The sequence below is a fragment of the Schistocerca cancellata genome, chromosome 12 (genome assembly GCF_023864275.1).
Source record: "Schistocerca cancellata isolate TAMUIC-IGC-003103 chromosome 12, iqSchCanc2.1, whole genome shotgun sequence".
NCBI lineage: Eukaryota > Metazoa > Arthropoda > Insecta > Orthoptera > Acrididae > Schistocerca > Schistocerca cancellata.
The window spans coordinates 80,005,300-80,027,624 of NC_064637.1; positions in this window are offsets into that span (position 1 = coordinate 80,005,300).

A 22,325-nucleotide genomic window follows, 5' to 3' on the forward strand; every position below is an offset into this window, starting at 1 on the left:
ATTGATTTGCTTTTTCCATTTGCAGAGCAGATAAAATGATTGCACTGAAAAAGAGACACACGGTTGTTAAACGAAAGAGAGGTGGTGAACGTCCAACTGCTGCTTACAAATATTTGGTAAATGTTGAGGACCCTCTATTACCTGAAGATGAAACAGGAAGGAAGTGCGCAGTACGCGCTACGAGAAATTAGGAAACCAGAGCAAAGATCTTATGTACTACGGATCAAATTGTTTTGTGTAAAAACTATTTCACGGCGCTTCACTAGCAGGAGGATCGATGTGACTGTCACACGACACACTCGAATTTGCATGTAATGTTAAAGAGCTGGTTCTCTCGAGTAATCTAACGAAATATAGTACACATGTAATGTATATCTATAGTTATTCATTTAATCCTATGGCTGGGGACCCCTTCGGGCAGACCGTTCGCCGGGTGCCGGTCTTTCAATGTGATGCCACTTCGGCGACCTGCAGTCGATGAGGATAATAGAATGATGATGAAGACAGCACAACACCCAGTCCCTGGGCGGAGAAAATTCCCCGACCCAGCCGGGAATCGAACCCGGGCCCAGAGGATTGACAATCCGTCACGCTGACCATTCAGCTACCGGTAGCGGACTATATCTATAGTACTATGTGAGGACAACGTTGTTACCAAAAATTTCTAAAAGTGCTTCACCGATTTACTTCATAATTTTACACGATACTCTGACAAATATTAGGAGGAACATAAGCTATACTATTGTATTCATTGTCGTAATTTTCAGCAGTTTAATGCCAAAATATGTTCAAAAATGTATATCGTTGCTTAACATAGAAATTTAGGATATGGTCAAAATGCGTACCAGATGAACTTTTTGTAAGAATTACAAATGCGTGAATATACTCACCTAAATTGAAAAAGTAGTTGTTGAATGATTAACTTGCAGTAAAGAATCTATTTTGATTGCATATTATCTCTTAGATTGCAAAATATGAAAATTAGCCCGTTCCTTTTGTATATTAGAACTATGTTCCTGTAATATACATCACACAAATGCATACGTATGGGAAGGGGAGGCTGGCTAAGCTTACAGGTGACAGTGTAGTGGGTCGTGGTGGTGGTGGTAGTGGTATCACTCATGGAAAAGTTCCTATAGCAGTTGGTGTCAGAGCTGCACCTTTTTAAGACTGAAGTCAGCTGATAGGTATACCTGCTTACAGGAAGTGCCTCTATCTAAGGGATCACCTCCAGAGGATGTAATGTTTCCAAGTAGAGAAGGAATTAGCATATTTAATCAAAATATAAAAGGTATTAGAGATAAAGTTAGTGAACTGCTAATAGATGCTAACTCTGAAATTATTGGTATATCTGAGCACCACTTAAATAATTTGATAATTCAGAGGCTTCCTTTACCAGGCTACAGATTAGCTGGCTGTTTCTCAAGGAGTTCCTTGCGGGGTGGGGGAGTGGCTCTGTACGTAAAAAACAGTATTTCATTTGAGACCATTGACGTATCACGACACTGCACTGAACAGATATTTGAAAGTTGTGCAGCATTAGTTGAATTTAGTGAAACTAAACTACTAATTGCTGCTGTTTATAGATCCCCTAACTCCGACTTCACAGCATTTTTGCGTAAGCTAGAGAGGGTTCTTGATTCACTTTGTAGGAAGTACCAGAAAGTAGTTCTATGTGGTGACTTCAATATTAATTTTGTACATGATTGTGCAAGAAAAAGTATGTTGGTAGATCTCCTAAATTCATATGATCTGATGCAAACTGTGTTTTTTCCAACTAGGGTGCAGGGGAACAGTAGCACAGTCATAGACAATATTTTTATTCATTCTTCATTACTAGATGGGCATTCTGTTAGTAAAAGGGTGAATGGCCTTTCAGACCATGATGCCCAAATTTTAACACTAAAAGGTTTTTGTACTCTAACCAATATCTTATTTAATTACAAACTGCGTAGGAAAGTTAATCCAACAGCAACAGAGAGTTTTTCAAACTTGTCAAGGAACAAGAGTGGCAAGACGTTTATAGTGCCGATAATATAGATGATAAATACAATGCTTTCCATAACACATTTCTCATACTCTTTGAGAGTTGCTTTCCATTAGAACATTCTAAACGGGGTACTAGCAGTAATGGATAGCCCGGTTGGGCTGACTAGTGGCATAAGGATATCATGTATAACAAATCGGGAATTATATCCAAATGTTAGAAGTAGTCACAATCACGTTACAGTAGCCCATTACAAACAGTATTGTAAGGTGCTTAAAAATGTTATCAGCAAGGCAAAAAGTATGTGGTATGCAAATAGAATAACTAATTCACAGGATAAAATTAAAACCATATGGTCAGTTGTGAAGGAAGTATCTGGTCAGCAGCACAAGGTTGGCGATATAAAGTCAGTTTGCAGTAATAATATTTCTATTACTGATAAATCAGATATATGTACAGTATTTAACAACCATTTTCTGAGCATTGCTGGTGAATTAAATAAAAATTTAGTATCTACAGGAAATCATGTAAATTTCTTTGCAAATGCCTTTCCGAGATTGACGTCTGAAATACTCCTCTGTGATACAGACAAGAGAGAGATAGAGACAATAATCAAATCACTGAAGACTAAGGACTCTCATGGTTATGATGGAGTGTCTAGTAGAATATTAAAGTACTGTGCTGCACATGTTAGCCCTGTAATTAGCCATATTTGTAATTTTTCCTTTAGGAATGGTCAGTTTCCTGACCGATTCATGTACGCAGTAGTAAAGCCGCTTTATAAAAAGGGAGAAAGGGATAATGTAGATAATTTTAGACCTATTTGTATGCCATCAGTGTTTGCAAAAGTTATCGAAAAGGCTGTGTATGTAAGGTTAATTGATCATTTTATATCACACGATTTGCTATCAAATGTACAGTTCGGCGTTAGAAGTCGTCTGACAACTGAAAATGCTATATTCTCTTTTCTCTGTGAGGTACTGGATGGGCTAAACAAAAAGTTTCGAACGCTTGGCGTATTTTTTGATTTAACAAAGGCATTTGACTGTATTGATCACACAATATTGCTCCAGAAGTTGGACCATTACGGAATAAGGGGAGTAGCTCACAATTGGTTCACCTCTTACTTTAGCAACAGGCAGCAAAAGGTCATTATTCACAATGTTGATAACGGCTGTGATGTGGGACCTGAGTGGGCTAAGGTCAAATGGGGGGTGGGGGGGGGGGGTGCCCCAGGGATCAGTGTTGGGGCCGCTCCTGTTCCTTAGTTATATAAATGATATGTCCTCTAGTAATATGGCTAACTCTAAAATATTTCTGTTTGCTGATGATACTAGCTTGGTAGTAAAGGATGTTGTGTGCAACATTGACTCGGTTTCAAGTAGAGCAATACATGACCTCAGTTCATGGCTTGTAGAAAATTAACGTTAAATCACAGTAAGACTCAGCTTTTACAGTTCCTAACACACAATTCAACAAAACCTGACGTTTTAATCTCACAGAACGGGCATATGATTAGTAAAACTGAACAGTTCAAATTCCTAGGTGTTCAGATCGTAAGCTGTCGTGGAAAGCCCACGTTCAGGATCTTGTTCAAAGACTTAATACTGCCATTTTCACTATTCGAACGGTATCGAAATTGAGTGATATTTCGACACGTAAATTAGTCTACTTTGCTTATTTTCATTCACTTATGTCGTATGGTATTATGTTTTAGGGTAACTCTTTCCATTCTAGAAGGATATTTTTGGCGCAGAAACGGGCGGTTCGGGCAATAAGTGGTGTGAGTTCACGAAAATCTTGTCGACCTCTGTTCACGAGTCTGGGTATTCTGACATTGGCCTCTCAATATGTATATCCCTTATTGTCGTTTCTTGTTACCAATATTAGTTTATTGCCAAGAATAAGCAGCTTTCACTCGGTTAATACTCGGCAGAAATGAAACCTCCATTTGGATCGGACTTCCTTAACTCTTGTGCAAAAAGGTGTGCAGTATACTGCTGCATCCATTTTCAATAAGCTGCCACTCGAATTCAAAAATCTTAGCAGTAATCCACGCGCTTTCAAATCGAAACTGAAGAGTTCCTCATGGGTCACTCCTTCTATTCTGTCGAGGAGTTCCTTGAAAAATTAAGATGATTCTCATTGTATTGCTGATAGCGTTTGCTTAAACTTATGGACTGATTTTCTTTCAGGTTCATGAACATTTATTTTTATCTGTTATTACTTTTTATGTTCTAACTTCATGTACTGACACGTTCCATGACCTTGGAGATTTGTTCCTCAATTTGGTCCTACGGAACTTGACATTTAAATAAATAAATAAAATAAATAGCCAAAGTCTAAAGCTTTATAGTATCTCTGGAAGTACAAATTAAAAAAGGCCTTCCGTCAGAAATTTCGTGTTTTATTAAATACACGATGCATTTAGTGTCCTGTGGGTATATCATTAGGTGCAACATGTCTTAACACACACTTTATTTTTGCTTTTGATTGGTGAAATTCGTAGTCCTGCAATGAAAAGGTTTGATGTTAGGATATGAATTTCTTAATTCAAATGCGGAAACTATATGCGAAACAGCGGAAAAATGAACAGTGTAAACCTACCACATAATCGAGTAAAAGCGTTTTTAACCTTTTAATATCATCATACATTCGTTTCTCCACCCTTTTCATGCATATTACTTAACTCAAGAGGCACATTTACATACACATTTTTGTAAAGACTTCGCAGATGTCGTTGTACATGGTGTCATCAAAGATGAATTTATTCGCAGTGCCAGAGGTCTAATTATTAAACAATAGAAATATGCTGCGAATAACTTTAGAAAATTCTTAAAAATTAGTTAAATAACTGTGTCTTGCGAAATCTGTTTGTTCATTAAACATAGATTATGGGTTTTAGATTTTAAGGAGGTACCTCTGCAGTTGTTCTAACAGATTTAGGGTCTTACCATTAGGCCTCACTATTCAATACTATTAAATTGTTTTCTAGGCTCTTGTTGATGTGTTTCGTTTCCACCAAATGTTGTGCAATTACTGATTTTTCGAAGTGGTTGACCCTGAAAGCATTCATGTGTTCTTGAAAATGGGTTTCTCCCTATTATCCCTACACAGTATGTAAGACAACTGGTGCATGATACTTTGTGCACTTCACTGTTGTTGAATTTTTATGTATTTGATTTTATGTGATAGAGAACCACCTTGCTAACTTATTATTAGTAGAAAATGTAACTACTACAGATGTTTTTTTAGAAAAGGTTAGTGATTTCTTGTGATATGGGGCCCAGGTATGGGAAACTGGCAAATATTTTCTCTTCTTCCACAGCATGACACTTCGCTGTCTTGTTTTTGGTATTTGGTGTATTTGTCTGTATAAATTGTCAATTGTTTTGGTGTTATAGCCATTGTCTATGGTAATGCTTTTTATTGTTTCTAGGTCATTTCTGAAGATATGTTCTTCTAAATCAAGAGAGTGTATACTGCTTGCAATGGAGCTAAACACAGAATGTTTTTGTATGGTGGGATGACACAATGAGTTGGCCAGTGTTATGTCTATGTATGTGTGTATTCTGAGTGTGCTGAAATTATGTTTTTGTTGCTGGTTGGTGATTTTAAGAGCCAGGGAATTTATGCTTTTGTTGTCCTCATATTCTGTTGTGAATTTCATCTTTTTGTCGGAAGAATTGAATAATACTTTAATTTTAGTTGGTAATTCATTAACAAGTCACTTTTGTAAATTGAAATGAAGTTGTGTGTGTTTCTCACTCTACACAGTAACATTGTTTGTCTGTTCGTTTGTTTTCGTTCACATTATGTATGATTGTTTCTAACCTGTGAAACTACTTTTTTCTGTGTGCGTGTGCCTGCACGCGCTCGTCTGTCTGTCTGTGTGTGTGTGTGTGTGTGTGTGTGTGTGTGTGTGTGTGTGTGTGTGTGTGTGTAAATTAGTGAAATTGTCTTATGGGGGACTTGATTGCAATCGGGGGGGGGGGGGGGGGCTGGGAGGATATATGGTAGTGGTAAAGGGAGCCTGTGGTTATATGTGTGTATATTAAATGTTATATTAAATGCTCGAGGAGTTTAAGGAGTGTATGGTTTGTCAATGAGGAAATTGTATTACATTGTTTTCAGTGAAATTCCTGACGTGTATCTTGATTCATAATCATCTGCAAGCACTAGTTTTAAGAAAAGTTGATCCGTTACGCGTGCATGGTTTGCCGCAAAATTATTTCCAATGCACATTTCATTCCTTACTAAGATTCATACGAAGAAATGTCAACCCTGTCTTCGCACGGTACTCGTGGAATTCTGAGTACATGTGTTTCGAATGTCTGCACGATTCGTGTCACCCAAGCAAATGGACCAAATATTCCCAGAGATTAAACGTATGATTACAATACAAGAATTAATATTGAAACTGATATGAGAATGAAATATCAGAATGTGAGAATCTAAGAAGAGTGTAACCAGTCAATATACCATACACTTCAAAAAAACAATCGTCCGAACAGGCCTTGAAGACGCAACGGTACCGACCGGCCGCCATGTCATCCTCAGCGGCTCTCCCGGCCATTGTCAGTTTTCGTGACCGGCGCCTTTATTTATCAGTCAAGTAGCTCCTCAGTTGGCCTCACAAGGGCTGAGTGTACCCCAATTGCCAACCGCATCGGTAGACCTGGACGGTGACCCTACCAAGTGCTAGCCCAGCCCGACAGCGCTTAAATTCGGTGATCTGACGGGAGCCGGTATTACCACTGCGGCAAGGCCGTTGGATACCATACACTCATATATTATCTAATAAATGTATGAAACGCACGTGTATCTCCTAATTTGATAAGAAATATTCGTCTAGTAGCCTTCTACATACCCGGAAAATTCACGACAAACAATAAAAATAAAATAAGTAAAGAGAATAATCGGGTTTCGAACACGGGATCCAAAATTACAAAGCTGTGACGCTAACCACTGTGCCACCATTTCTTCTGAGTATATTGCGCCGTAAAAAGCACATAAAATGCCTGTAAAGTACCTCGAAAACTTTGAACGTCGTTTTTTCAGAAACCTTGAGTACCTACGGATAACCTGAGACACGTGTTCGCTTATTTTGACTCATCTTCCACTGAACGAAGGTACTAGGAAATCGAGTTATGGCACTTGCCGTATTCTCCTCTTAAATTGGCAGGTACTACCAAGTTCTTTGTAAATTTGTACGGTTTTTGTAATCACCGAAGTAAGATCACATACTTTTAAACTTCCTGGCAGATTAAAACTGTGTGCCCGACCGAGTTCGAGTCTCGGTCGGGCACACAGTTTTAATCTGCCAGGAAATTTCCGCTGCAGAGTGAAAATCTCATTCTGGATCACATACTTTCCCCGCCTGTGAGGTTTCATTTCGTTTTCTCCTTATCTTTTGGGCTCACTTTTTTGGTCAGGCACTTATACCCACGCTGTGTGATCGACATGATGCGAAGCATTATATCCAGTAACGTGCAACACTTGTCAGTTACGTCCCAGGCTTGTACAGCAGCTGTTAAACCAATCACAACTGTGTGCTGTTTTCTCCACGCTGGTCATAATGGATTCCTTTAAAGTGCTGTACTTCCATGATCAGAAATTGCACTACGCATAAGCAACAAAATAATACCGAATTTGATTTATTTAAGTGTACTAAACGGCAGAATCAACATCATTACAGTAATATCCTAGCTATTAACTGCGTCTAGTATAGAATGTGACGTGCCCGAAAATACCCACCTTCTCAAGATGAGCCTCCAGAAGTTCCAAACCTAGCTAACGGGAGAGCAATTTTTTTTTTCTAACAGAAAAGGGAACCTTAAAAATCGGCTGATCGTGCTATAAATACAATGCATCCGAATTTTCTTCTCTCTCTACATCTACATACAGGGTGTTTCATAAATGACCGGTATATTTGAAACGGCAATAAAAACTAAACGAGCAGCGATAGAAATACACCGTTTGTTGCAATATGCTTGGGACAACAGTACATTTTCAGGCGGACAAACTTTCGAAATTATAGTACTTACAATTTTCAACAACAGATGGCGCTGCAAGTGATGTGAAAGATATAGAAGACAACGCAGTCTGTGGGTGCGCCATTCTGTACGTCGTCTTTCTACTGTAAGCGTGTGCTGTTCACAACGTGCAAGTGTGCTGTAGACAACATGGTTTATTCCTTAGAACAGAGGATTTTTCTGGTGTTGGAATTCCACCGCCTAGAACACAGTGTTGTTGCAACAAGACGAAGTTTTCAACGGAGGTTTAATGTAACCAAAGGACCGAAAAGCGATACAATAAAGGATCTGTTTGAAAAATTTCAACGGACTGGGAACGTGACGGATGAACGTGCTGGAAAGGTAGGGCGACCGCGTACGGCAACCACAGAGGGCAACGCGCAGCTAGTGCAGCAGGCGATCCAACAGCGGCCTCGGATTTCCGTTCGCCGTGTTGCAGCAGCGGTCCAAATGACGCCCACGTCCACGTATCGTCTCATGCGCCAGAGTTTACACCTCTATCCATACAAAATTCAAACGCGGCAACCCCTCAGGGCCGCTACCATTGCTGCACGAGAGACATTCGCTAACGATATAGTGCACAGGATTGATGACGGTGATATGCATGTGGGCAGCATTTGGTTTACTGACGAAGCTTATTTTTACCTGGACGGCTTCGTCAATAAACAGAACTGGCGCATATGGGGAACCGAAAAGCCCCATGTTGCAGTCCCATCGTCCGTGCATCCTCAAAAAGCACTGGTCTGGGCCGCCATTTCTTCCGAAGGAATCATTGGCCCATTTTTCAGATCCGAAACGATTACTGCATCACGCTATCTGGACATTCTTCGTGAATTTGTGGCGGTACAAACTGCCTTAGACGACACTGCGAACACCTCGTGGTTTATGCAAGATGGTGCCCGGCCACATCGCACGGCCGACGTCTTTAATTTCCTGAATGAATATTTCGATGATCGTGTGATTGCTTTGGGCTATCCGAAACATACAGGAGGCGGCGTGGATTGGCCTCCCTATTCGCCAGACATGAACCCCTGTGACTTCTTTCTGTGGGGACACTTGAAAGACCAGGTGTACCGCCAGAATCCAGAAACAATTGAACAGCTGAAGCAGTACATCTCATCTGCATGTGAAGCCATTCCGCCAGACACGTTGTCAAAGGTTTCGGGGAATTTCATTCAGAGACTACGCCATATTATTGCTACGCATGGTGGATATGTGGAAAATATCGTATTATAGAGTTTCCCAGACCGCAGCGCCATCTGTTGTTGAAAATTGTAACTACTGTAATTTCGAAAGTTTGTCTGCCTGAAAATGTACTGTTGTCCCAAGCATATTGCAACAAACGGTGTATTTCTATCGCTGCTCGTTTAGTTTTTATTGCCGTTTCAAATATACCGGTCATTTTTGAAACACCCTGCAGATACTAGGCAAATTACATGTAACCGCCTGGCGGAGAGTTCATCGAACCATCTTCGCAATAATTCTCTATTCAAAATGGTTCAAATAGCTCTGAGCACTATGGGACTCAACTGCTGTGGTCATAAGTCCCCTAGAACTTAGAACTACCTAAACCTAACTAACCTAAGGACAGCACACAACACCCAGCCATCACGAGGCAGAGAAAATCCCTGACCCCGCCAGGAATCGAACCCGGGAACCCGGGCGTGGGAAGCGAGAACGCTACCGCACGACCACGAGATGCGGGCTAATTTTCTATTATTCCACTCTCAAATAGCATGCGGAAAAATTAATACCTATATCTTTCCGTGGGAGCTCTGATTTCCCTTATTTTATTATGATCGTTTCTATCTATGTATGTCGGCGTCAACAAAATAGTTTCACATTCAGAGGAGAAAGTTGATGATTGAAATTTCGTGAGAAAATCCCGTCGCAATGAGTAATGCCTTTGTTTTAGTGATGTCCACCCAAATCCTGTATCACGTCAGTGACACTCTCTCTCCTATTTATCGATAATTCAAAACGTCCTGCTCTTCTTTGAATTTTCTCGGTGTATTGTAAAGCGCCCAATGGAAGGGAGATGTGCTTACGGTTTTGTAAGGTTATGACGACAGTGCATAGAGCAGGGAGTTTGTGTTGTCACCATCATTTAATCATTCGGAAAAGTGGCGAGTTTGGACACGAGATTGGGAATTTGTACGGGGGCTGGTAACCGCACAGTTCAGTGTCCCACGAACCAAATACGAGGGTGGTTTGAGAAGCTCTCGGAATCAACACGAGAGGTCAGCCCTGGCGCAACGAGATATTTATTGGACTGTTACCTGTAAACACGTGCCACGTCAGTGCTCATGGAAGAGAGCTGTGGCGGTGACATGGCTCTGTGTTCCCTCGTGGTGATTTGCCAAGATGGAAAAAAATCGAGATTCGAGCAATGATTAAGTACTTCGTAAAGCAAGGTATGAAAGCAAACGATATTCATGCCGATTTCCAGAATACACTGGGGGACTCTGCTCATTCATATGCAGCTGTGGCCAAGTGGACAAATAAATTTAAATGTGGTCAGAAGGGCTTAGATGATGATCCGCGTAGTGGTTGGCCAAGATGATTCGCTACTCCAGAAATCATTGCAAAAGTGCACAAAATAGTCACGAAGGATCGCCGATTGGAAGTGCGTGAAATTGCTCGCGCTTGCCAGATGTAACCTGAAAACGTATATCATATTATAACTGAAGAATAAGAAATGAGAATGGATATGTCGGAACAATGTATGGCTCGTTTTAGGAGAAACGGGCACTTTTTTGAGCCGGTTTGTGAGCACAAATGAAACGTGGGTGCACTGCTATACCCCTGAGACAGAACAACAGTCAAAGCACTGGAAACATGCCACCAAAGAAAGCAAACGCATTTCCTTCGGCTGGAAAGGTCATGGCATTAGTGTTCTGGGATGCGAAGGGGATTTTGTTTATAGATTATCTCCTCGCTGGGCAAACAATTACTGGAGAGTACTATGCTAACCTCCTGGACAAATTGCAATAAAAGATACGCGAACAAAGGCCAGGCTTAGCAAGGAAGAAAGTCATCTTCCATCCATAACATTAAAAATAATACCAAACCGTACAATCAATCAGGAATATACAAACTTAACTGCAACTCTTGTCCAAAAACATACATAGGCCAAACAAGGAGAAACTTCAGCATACGGTTTCGAGAACACATGGATGCTCTTCGTTTAAAAAACTTAAATAAATCCACATTCGCCCAACATGTAGCAGAAGAAGAACATCAAGTAACAGACATATCCCGTAACCTACAAGTTCTCCACCTAGCCAACAAAGGAAAAAGAATGAACCTCCTAGAAGAAATCGAAATTTATTCACATAAACATGCATCCCCTTCTGACATACTTAACGACCAAATAGAGCTACCAAACCGAATATTTCTGAAAAACTTCCACACTGTACTTATCAAACCACTCACTAAGCACAATCAAGTAATAACATAATCTAATATAAACCTAACAAATGCATGTAATAGTATAAAACATAAAAATCTTAATTCTATCTTTGTTATATTGTAAATGTATGAATTACTGCGTTGTATAAATGTGTTATGTTACTTCATTATCTTCAATACTACAAAAAAAAAAGAAAGAAATTGTATACATTGTGCTTAGAATACGTCTGTCACCCACGTCAATGTTTAGAAAACAGTAGCTTATCTTATAACCTCAAAACTTTGGAAAAAAAATATAACTCTGTCCATAGATAAACCATTTGTATGTAAACAAAAACTGTCAGTCGACAACATGGCGGATAACGCAGTGCGCCTGTGTAAAATATGTGATAAAAAGTGTTTGTGTTGTTGCAAGAAAGAAGAAAAGCAAAGAAAAAACAAGGAGAGGACAATGTAAGTAAAATGAACAACTGATAGTGCGTAACTTTAAACTCGCGAAATTGAAGCAAATGATTGGAATCGTTGCTTTTGCACAGGCCTGCTGCAGCATCCAAACTGCTGTCGAGATTGTACTACTGTAGTAACTGAAGATCCATGTAATTTGCCAGCTGAAGATGGGTGCAAACCCGAAATGCATATTGGCATAAATAAAACGCATTAAAAAGTGGCTGGTTGCTGTATTTTTACAGTGAAAGACGATGCGTGTCCGCACACATGTACCGTCGCCTTGGCAAAATTACACGAACAAAGCAATGAATTGTTGCCAGACCCCATTATTCACCTTGTGTGAAGGCTCTGGAAGGCAAATCATTTGCATATCACAGCATCTTCTTCCTGTCGTTGAAATTTCGCGTCTGTTAGGTTAGTGTGTTTTTTAACGTCCCGTCGACAACGACGTCATTAGAGACGGAGCACAAGCTCGGGTTAGGGAAGGATGGGGAAGTAAATCGGCCGTGTCCTTTCCAAGGAACCATCCCGGCATTTGCCCGAAACGATTTAGGGAAATCACGGAAAACCTAAATCAGGATGGCTGGAGGCGGGATTGAACCGTCGTCCTCCCGAATGCGAGTCCAGTGTGCTAACCACTGTTTCGCGTCTGTGGCACGTCATCTTCGTGGTGTAGCAATTTATTGGACAGTACTGTATTTTCATACAGCAACCACTTTTTCCAACTTCCAACTACTTTTCTCGTTATCAGTTTCGGATGTTTATTCACCCAAATCCGGTAGCTATAGGCTTTGTCATACAGTACGTAAAGCAAGTTGCATTCCTGATACACGGTCCCAACCAATCACGGATAAAATCGCGTGAATCGAGTCAGTAGTTTCCATAACGAGCTGCGCCGACGCTCGTTGTGTTTTGCCGACAGTTTTCGGTGTTTGTAACTAGCGAGGATATCAGGTGGGACACCGCTTCAGCGCACTCGCCGTGCGGTATTGATTGTTAATTAACCGGTATCGTTGGCGCACTGGAGTACATTTCACGGTGTGCGAGCCCTGCTGGTAATGCGATTCGTCGCTATTGTTTGGAGATCGCGTGGCCCGCTCCACGGACTGATATCGCTGTGCAGGGCCCGTCGAATAACATCGTACCTCCCACGCGTTATTTGCAACCCCAGAGTCTACTGACGAAGCCGTAGTCCAACAGAGAATACGCCTGCACGATATTTCGATGATAATGACGATGATGCTACGAGGGTGGTTTGAAAAGTTCTCAGGACGGAATAGGAAAAAAGTACTCACATCACTGAAACTATTTTTATTTTTCAATGTAGCTTCTTTGTAGATTAATGCACTTGGTCCAACGATGTTCCAGTGCCTCGATCCCATCTCGAAAATGAGTTTCCTCCAGCCCTGCAAGATAGTTATCAACTAAGGCTATCAATTCTTCGTTTGAAGTGAATCTTCGTCCACCAAGAAAAATTTTCAGTTTTGCGAAGAGATGGAAGTCTGAAAAGAAATGGTACCCCACACCATCACTCCTGGATCTTAGTACCTGCATGGTGCAGGGCGTCTCCAGACACATCTTCCCTGGTCATCCCCACTCATTTCGAAACGGGAATCATCACTGACGACAATTCTACTCCACTCGATTGAGATTCCAGGCCAGAGATGTGTTCGGAGACGCCCCTATTGACTGATAATGTAAACAACATTTCTCGGCAAAATACCCCGCAGCCCACTACTGAGGAATTACACTACAGGCCATTTAAATTGCTACACCAAGAAGAAATGCAGATGATAAACGGGTATTCATTGGACAAATATATTATACTAGAACTGACATCTGATTACATTTTCACGCAATTTGGGTGCATAGATCCTGAGAAATCAGTACTTAGAACAACCACCTCTGGCCGTAATAACGGCCTTGGTACGCCTGGGCATTAACAGAGCTTGAATGGCGTGTACAGGCACAGCTGCCCATGCAGCTTCAACACGATACCACAGTTCATCAAGAGTAGTGACTGGCGTATTGTGACGAGGCAGTTGCTCGGCCACCATTGAGCAGACGTTTTCAGTTGGTGAGAGATCTGGAGAATGTGCTGGCCAGGGCAGCAGTCGAACATTTTCTGTATCCAGAAAGGCCCGTACAGGACCTGCAACATGTGGTCGTGCATTATCCTGCTGAAATGTAGGGTTTCGCAGGGATCGAATGAAGGGTAGAGCCACGGGTCGTAACACTTCTGAAACGTAACGTCCACTGTTGAAAGTGCCGTCAATGCGAACAAGATGTGACCGAGACGAGTAACCAGTGGCACCCCATACGCAGAGTGATACGCCAGTATGGCGATGACGAATACACGCTTCCAATGAGCGTTCACCGCGATGTCGCCAAACACGGATGCGACCATCATGATGCTGTAAACAGAACCTGGATTCATACGAAAAAATGACGTTTTGCCATTCGTGCACCCAGGTTCGTCTTTGAGTACACGATCGCAGGCGCTCCTGTCTATGATGCAGGGTCATGGGTAACCGTTTCCACGGTCTCCGAGCTGATAGTCCATGCTGCTGCAAACGTCGTCCAACTGTTTGTGCAGATGGTCGTTGTCTTGCAAACGTCCCCATCTGTTGACTCAGGGATCGAGACGTGCTGCACGATCCGTTACAGCCATGCGCATAAGATGCCTATCATCTCGACTGCTAGTGATACGAGGCCGTTGGGATCCAGCACGGCGTTCCGTATTACCCTGCTGAACCCACCGTTTCCATATTCTGCTAACAGTCATTGGATCTCGACCAACGCGAGCAGCAATGTCGCGATACGATAAACCGCAATCGCGATAGGCTGCAATCCGACCTTTATCAAAGTGGGAAACGTGATGGAACGCATTTCTCCTCCTTACACGAGGCATCGCAACAACGTTTCACCAGGCAACGCCGGTCAACTGTTGTTTGTGTATGAGAAATCGATTGGAAACTTTCCTCATGTCAACATGTTGTAGGTGTCACCACCGGCGCTAATCTTGTGTGAAAGCTCTGAAAAGCTAATGATTTTCATATCACAGCATCTTCTCCCTCTCGGTTAAATTTCGCGTCTGTAGCACGTCATCTTCGTGGTGTAGCAATTTTAATGGCCAGTAGTGCAGAAGACATGCCGACAGCTGCGAACCACCTGCACCCATTCATGCTTGATGTCTTCCCTGACGGCGACGTCATCATTCTGCAGTATTATTGTCCGGGTCCTCGGAGCGAGCAACCGTACTACAGTGGTATGAGACACATTACAGTGAATTCACGTTGATGTCTGATTTAAATGCTATGAAACCCATATTGGACGCCACCAACGCTTACTCCAATCAGCGCCCTGTTATTTACGCATATTACATGTCCTGCGTGTACATATCTAATGCCATACACCTACACGGACCTACCAACAAACTGTCGGATCCATCACAGGCAGAATCAGTGATGTACGTATTTCGTTCCAAAGACGGACAAACAAGCTATTAAGAAATCGTAATATTATGGCCCAGTCTGCTGTCACGCTGGACACGGTAAAGAATACACTACCTTTCTTGGAAGCCCGGATATATTCGACAGTTGCATTACAATATGTTGAGTTGGTTGACCTCTCCTGATGGATGAATAACTGACTTCGTCAGAGATCATCAATTTTCCCCCCTAGGTCGTTTGTTTTCAGGGTGATTCTGCATATCAGTGCAGTACAGACGAATGTCGTCAGTTCCACGCTGATGTCTGAGGGATGTTCTATTCTGCTGTAGGAGCATTTCGTACCCCATGCGACCTATTGTCTCTTCTGAGCAAAGACCTTATAAAAATAACTTGACTCCTCGATGACGACAATTGCGGATATTCTGAACCTTCGGTTAGACGTCATTGTGGTAGTAGGAGCATGGTAAGTGGAAGTGTAATGTGGCTTGCAAGGACGCAGAACATTGTATAAAAGGGTATTTAAAAAGAAGGAACAATTTCAAACATTTATTGCTTCCAGACTACAAAAAACACTTCCAACGTTCCCGTAAACTGAAAATTTCAATTTTGTATGTATTCAGGGTGAGTGCCATGTGTTACGCAACAAATATCAGAACTTTATTTGAAAGACGACATGTTGGCACCATTGACTGTTAAACTTTTTATTTCTGCTATTCTAATTTCGGCCTTAGGCCATCATCAAATGCAGATGTTTTGGCTTTAATCCATGTCAACTTTATACACGCTGACACATTTATATGTTGTTGTCAGAATGTATAAAGTTTACATGGCACTTACTTTATTTTACTTATTTTACTTTTATTTTACTTGTTTTACTTATTTACTCTATTTTACTTATTTACTTTATGTTACTTATTTTTTATTTTACTTACTTTTATATTACTTACTTATCTTACTTTTTATTTTACTTTACTTTTATTTTACTTATTTATTTTACTTTACTTTACTTTTTTATTTTACTTACGATAGTCAGTATTTTTCATGCATTCAAAAACCGCTGTCGCCTTAAGAATGGTAAGCACTCAGCTGTCTAAGACTGCTGTGACACAATGGAAATGTTTCGTAGTAAACTGCGGTATCTTCAATGGGGACTTTTTTTCCCAGTTAAGGAATTAATGGTCACGTAGAGACCTTCTAACACTGTAGGTATGAAAAGAACTGGATCAACGCCACTCCAGAAGATCCCTTTGCTGGTGGGAATGCTGCAGTTGTGTGTGTGTGTGTGTGTGTGTGTGTGTGTGTGTGTGTCTGTGCGTCTGTGCGTGGGCGATGGGAGCGATGAGCTATGGACTCGGTCGGTGTGACATCGCCGCGACAGCGCTCACCGAAATAACTCAGCTCGGGGCAACGTGGCGCGTCGTTCTCTGAGTGGGGGCCAACGAGGAAATCCAGCCACAAATCCCTCCAAATCTCCCGGACACGGCGTGGACCGCCCGAACGTTTCGTGTGCTCTTATAGTGACGAACAGACGTGGGCGCACGCTCCAATGAGAAACCTACTTAAAATGTAAACGTCTCCAGTCATCCCACCACTGAACTTTCCAATTTCACATGAGCCACCTGTTTCGTCCTTTCGTCCTTTAACTGGTAGCGAAGTATGTATCTGTGCACTGTCCCAGTGCCTCGAGTGCTAACGATGAATACACTAATAAGCCAAACAGCGACGTTGGTTGTCGCCTGGTGGCATTACGGTCTCAGTGAGTAAACAGAGCAGAGACGGACAAGGGATCACCCTACCGAGGATACGGGCTGGAAATCGGGAAATCCATCGAGATAAGTGACTTTGAGAGAGGCCATATTATTATTACGCAGAGCCTGTCAACGAGGATCTGGTAAACGGTGAATTTGGTCGAATCTTCACGTGCTACTGACGTGAGCATCTACGGAAAGAGGTAGGAGGACAGTCAAATTACCACTAGGCGCTAAATGGTTGGACATCCACGACTCTTCACAGAACGTGGGGTTCGGAGGGTTGTCTGCTCGGTAAAGCGGGATAGATGGTGATCTGTGACATCTCTGCCCAAAGAGCACAATGCTGGTGCAAGCACAAGTGTTTCGGAGCGCACCGTTCATCGTAAAATGTCGAACATGGAGCTCCGAAGCAGAGCACCCCTGCTTGGTCACATGCTGACCCAGCGACGTCATCAGTTACAGTCGCAGTAGGCTCGGGACCATTGGAAGTCGGCCGTCACATTTCTGCTATACTAGGTCACTGGTCGTCTTCATCGAGCTGAACGGTGGCTCAGAACGTGCAGGCGTTACGGACGAAAGCAGGTGGGAGCAGTATTATGATGATTTGGGAGACATTCTGCTGCTCTTGCATGGGACCTGTGTTAGTAATCGAAGACATACTGGCAGCTGCGAACCACCTGCATCCCTTCATGCTGGATGCCTTCTGAGCTGGTGCGTTTTCTGGCGCCAGTTTCCATCGATCGTCATTTTGATGTTTGAGTCGCCTTCGATGCTTATTTGTCTTTTGCTCATATTTGGCGGCGCGGATTTAACGGCAGCGCGTGCGCTCTGCTGGGGAGGTGTGTCGGGATCGGCGGTGAGCGAGAGTCACGTGGGGCTGTGTAGGTAGGCAGGAGGGCAAGACGTGCTGGACTTTGGCTGTTCAGTATAAAACATCAAATCCAAAACACCTTCAGCCATCGACATTTCCAGTTTTATTTTGATTTTGCTAAGACCTTCGGCGCTACTCTAACAGGCTTCACGTGATGATCGAAGGAACTGTGTGAAGAAGTCTTCGGATACCAGTGACCGTACGATGGGTTCTATTTTGATTGTGCAAGAGGTAGGATTGTTCCTGCTCGTCCGTCTACATCTACATCTACATCTACATTTATACTCCGCAAGACACCGAACGGTGTGTGGCGGAGGGCACTTTACGTGCCACTGTTATTACCTCCCTTTCCTGTTCCAGTCGCGCATGGGTCGCGGGAAGAACGGCTGCCGAAAAGCCTCCGTGGGCGCTGGAATCTCTCTAATTTTACATTCGTGACCTCCTCGGGAGGTATAAGTAGGGGGAATCAATATATTCGATACATCCAGAAACGCACCCTCTCGAAACCTGGACAGCAAGCTACTCCGCGATGAAGAGCGCCTCTTTTGCAGAGTCTGCCACTCGAGTTTGCTAAACATCTCCGTAACGCTATCACGGTTACCAAATAACCCTGTGACGAAACGCGCCGCTCTCCTTTGGATCTTCTCGATCTCCTCCGTCAACCCGATCTGGTACGGATCCCACACTGATGAGCAATACTCAAGTATAGGCGGAACGAGTGTTTTGTAAGCCACCTCCTTTGTTGATGGACTACGTTTTCTAAGGACTCTCCGAATGAGTCTCAATTTTATTTGATCACTCCACTTCAGATCGTTCCGTACGCATACTCCCAGATATTTTACAGAAGTAACTGCTACCAGTGCTTGTTCCGCTATCATGGGACTTGCAGTAATCTAAGGCTCTGAGTACGTGAACGTTATTGCACATTGCACCCATTACCATACACTCCATGTCTTCACCGATAGTAACGGCACCTTCCAGCAGGATAACCCATCTTGCCACAAGGCCAGAATAGTTATACAATCATCTGAGAAGCGTGAGACGGTGAACTCACGTCCGTCTCTTGGCCACCAAATGCACCCGGTCTGAACCATGAGGAAGACATTACCAACTCCGCGCCTGTAATCTACCGACCCGTAACTTACGGCAAATGCGTGACCTGCGCTCCGACATCGGGTGCCGCATCCTACCTCATAAAACCAACTAAGAACTTGTCGAATCCATGACACTCATCGCTGGTTCTCTGAAACATTCGAAATTGAGGGCGCCTTTCTCGGAGGAGGCTTTGTCTTGCTGTGTCGCTCAAGTATGCTTAAGTGCCTCTAGTCTCGATGCCATTCTGTTGACGCAACTGCAAAAAACAGCGTTTTTCTTTTTTCACCAGATGCGTTTCGCTTTATTGAGATAAAGCATCATCAGTGGTCTGTAATTATATTTACAATTTAATTTGTTTTGAAGATCGAAAAACAGTTCGTTAACAATATGTTACTTTTTACTTACGGTGATTTCTGCTTGATTTGTCTCCTCGATCTCAAAAACAAATCCAATTGTAAATGTATTTAATTACAGACCACTAATGATGCTTTAAAACAATAAAGCGAAACGTCTCTGGTGAAAAAAACCACGCTATTTCTTGTAGCTGCAACGACAGAACGAAAATAGCCTTAGGAACCATAAATCAGTTTCGAACAATGTGGCCACACAGACAACAATAACATAACAAAATAGAGCCACCGTTCAGCTCGATGAAGGCGTTTGTGAAGACGACCAGTGACCTAGTATAGCAGGGATGTGACGGTCGACTTCATAACAATTTGCAAATGTTGATAAAATATGAGTTTGTAAGCTTTCCGTGAGGCAAAAATTCCGCCTAAGTGCGAGTAAGACTCGCGGACCAAGGGTTCCACGCAAACTTAACTATCGTAATTCTAGTTTAGCGCCCGCTGCTTCGCTCGGGTAGACTGTATGGCCTACAGATAATTTTCTTGTTTGTATTTCATCGAAATTTTATGCTGCTCGCAAATTGCAACATCGTCTCAGCTTCTCACGCTATTAAATCTATATAGGGATGATCTTTTCCGAATACATTTGTGTCCAAAAAGCGATTCTGGTAGGTGAAGTCCAAAGGTTTTGTTAATCAAGCCTTTTGCGTTCTTGTGGAGATATTTCCACAGCAACTTTCATCCCCTAGCAAATATTTCCTTATATCTGACCGAGAAGCTAAATACCAGTTTTAATAAATTTAGCTTTAAAATTTTTTATGCAACGAAATATGTAGCCTTAACAATTTTCGTCGCCCATTGCGGTTGATTTACTGTAAACAATGAAACACTTTTTCTTTTTTATTTCTAACCGAGAAGTCAAATACAAATTGTCACAGATGTAGCCTTAAAAATCCTTTAGTAGTTCTTTACTGATTATTTATTTTGAAAAAAAGAACTTTACTCACGGTTTTACTTTCTTAGTGGTTGAATCTCCAAAAACGCTGAAACACTTATTTCTTATTTTCTATCTGAGAAATCAGACACCTGTTTTCGTAGTTCTAGCATCAAAATTCCCTTAATGGCGACATATTTAGAGAAAGCCTTTCATCCCCTATTTGCCCTCCTTGGCATTGGAATTTCGGACAACCCATTCCTAAACGATGTCTGAAGTGTAAGATCCACACCCTCTCCAAACTTCTTGTCCTTAGCGTTTTGGGCTGGCCGATGATGAATGTGTGAATCAGTCTGGCCCTATTTCTCTGCCTAAGGGGCTCTAATTGCAAAAACAGAAACACGTAGCTTCTTATTTGTAAACTAAACTTCAAGTACCAATGTTCATAGATGTAGTTTAATAACACTACGCTATTTATTTAGTAATGACATATTTTCAAAAAAAGTTTTCGTCTACTATTTCACCCCTATACTATTAAATTTCCAAAAATACTGAAACACACATTTCTTTACTTCTGACCAGGAAACCAAATACTAATTTTCGTAGGTATAGCTTCAAAATTGCCTTAATAGCGACATTTTCAAAAAAAATTCTTCACCCCCTATTTAAGACTGAAATTTCTAAAAAATCTCTTCTTAAACGACGTCTACAGTACAAGATTCACGCCTTCTCCAAATTTGAAGTTTCTAGCCTTAGCGGTTTGTAGTGAGCAATGATTAGTCACTTAGTCAGCCAGTCAGTCAGTCAGTCAGGACACTGCGAACAAGGAAATTGAAGAACCCATTTTTAATATTAACTGTACGAGGCGCCCCATGAAACTTATGTAATCAGGATGTCACTACGCCACAGATGTACACAAAAACAAAATTATGCGCGTACGTAGCCGTTAAAAGTGGTAAAGAGAAATAGATGTTTCCAATACGTTGAACATCGACAACTGAAGTGCTGCCAAACTTCTTCACTCCGAACCGATCAGCTATTACTTTAGGAATGATACACCGAAGTAACAACGTTTCGTGGAATCGCATTCTAGGGACGTTCATGTTTTAATGTTTCAGATTTGCAGTAAAGCACGCATAACGAGCAGCTACAATGCCACGTCTTCTACTTAGCTGACGTCGTTAGCAGTGGAAAACGAAATTTAGTTACGAAGTCGTCGGGGGCAACAAAAATTGTTTATTAACGTCGTTTTTTCCCTTATTTCATCTAAGAGGTAACATAAGTAACTTTGCGTTCCTTTGTCGCCATTACCACAAAATCTGAAGCGTTCCTAATTTTCAGTTGCTTCATTCTGGATAGCTACGACTTTTCTTATACATACACTATATTCGTTTTAGGCTGCGCCACGAAGAAGAACGCTAACGGGTCTGACTGAAGGCCTAAGAGCCAGAGACACGCAATTTTTGCGTGGACAAAGTAACAGGAATAATGTGGACTTTCATAATGAAAATCCTATTGTTGTTTTGAAAGATACATTAAAATTATACTGAAAGTAATTCCATATAATTCTGAGAGTTGTAACTGCGGTTTGATGAGTATTGTAACGCAAACTATTTCGCATCCGAGGTCGCTTTACGGCACGCGATACAACAGCGTTCACATTGTGTTGTAAGTTAATTTTCCGTCGTTAAGACAAAATTTATTTTTCAATCCACTGCATCAAGGACTCACTTCAAATGATCAAACAATTAAACAGAGATCAAAGAATTATTTCAAGAACACTCGTACCTACAATGGAGCATTTCTTATGGATTGCTTCTGTGCCAAAAACTTCATGGTTTTACGTGAAGTGTACCATTTTAAGGTAGATTGAATTTTTTATCACAGATCAGATCCACTGACTCAATTGGTCGAATTTTAATATCAGAAAATTGAGTCCGCCTTGTTGCAAAACACCTTGTTATTCGTTTCATTTCTTTACTCTCCCAAACTAGT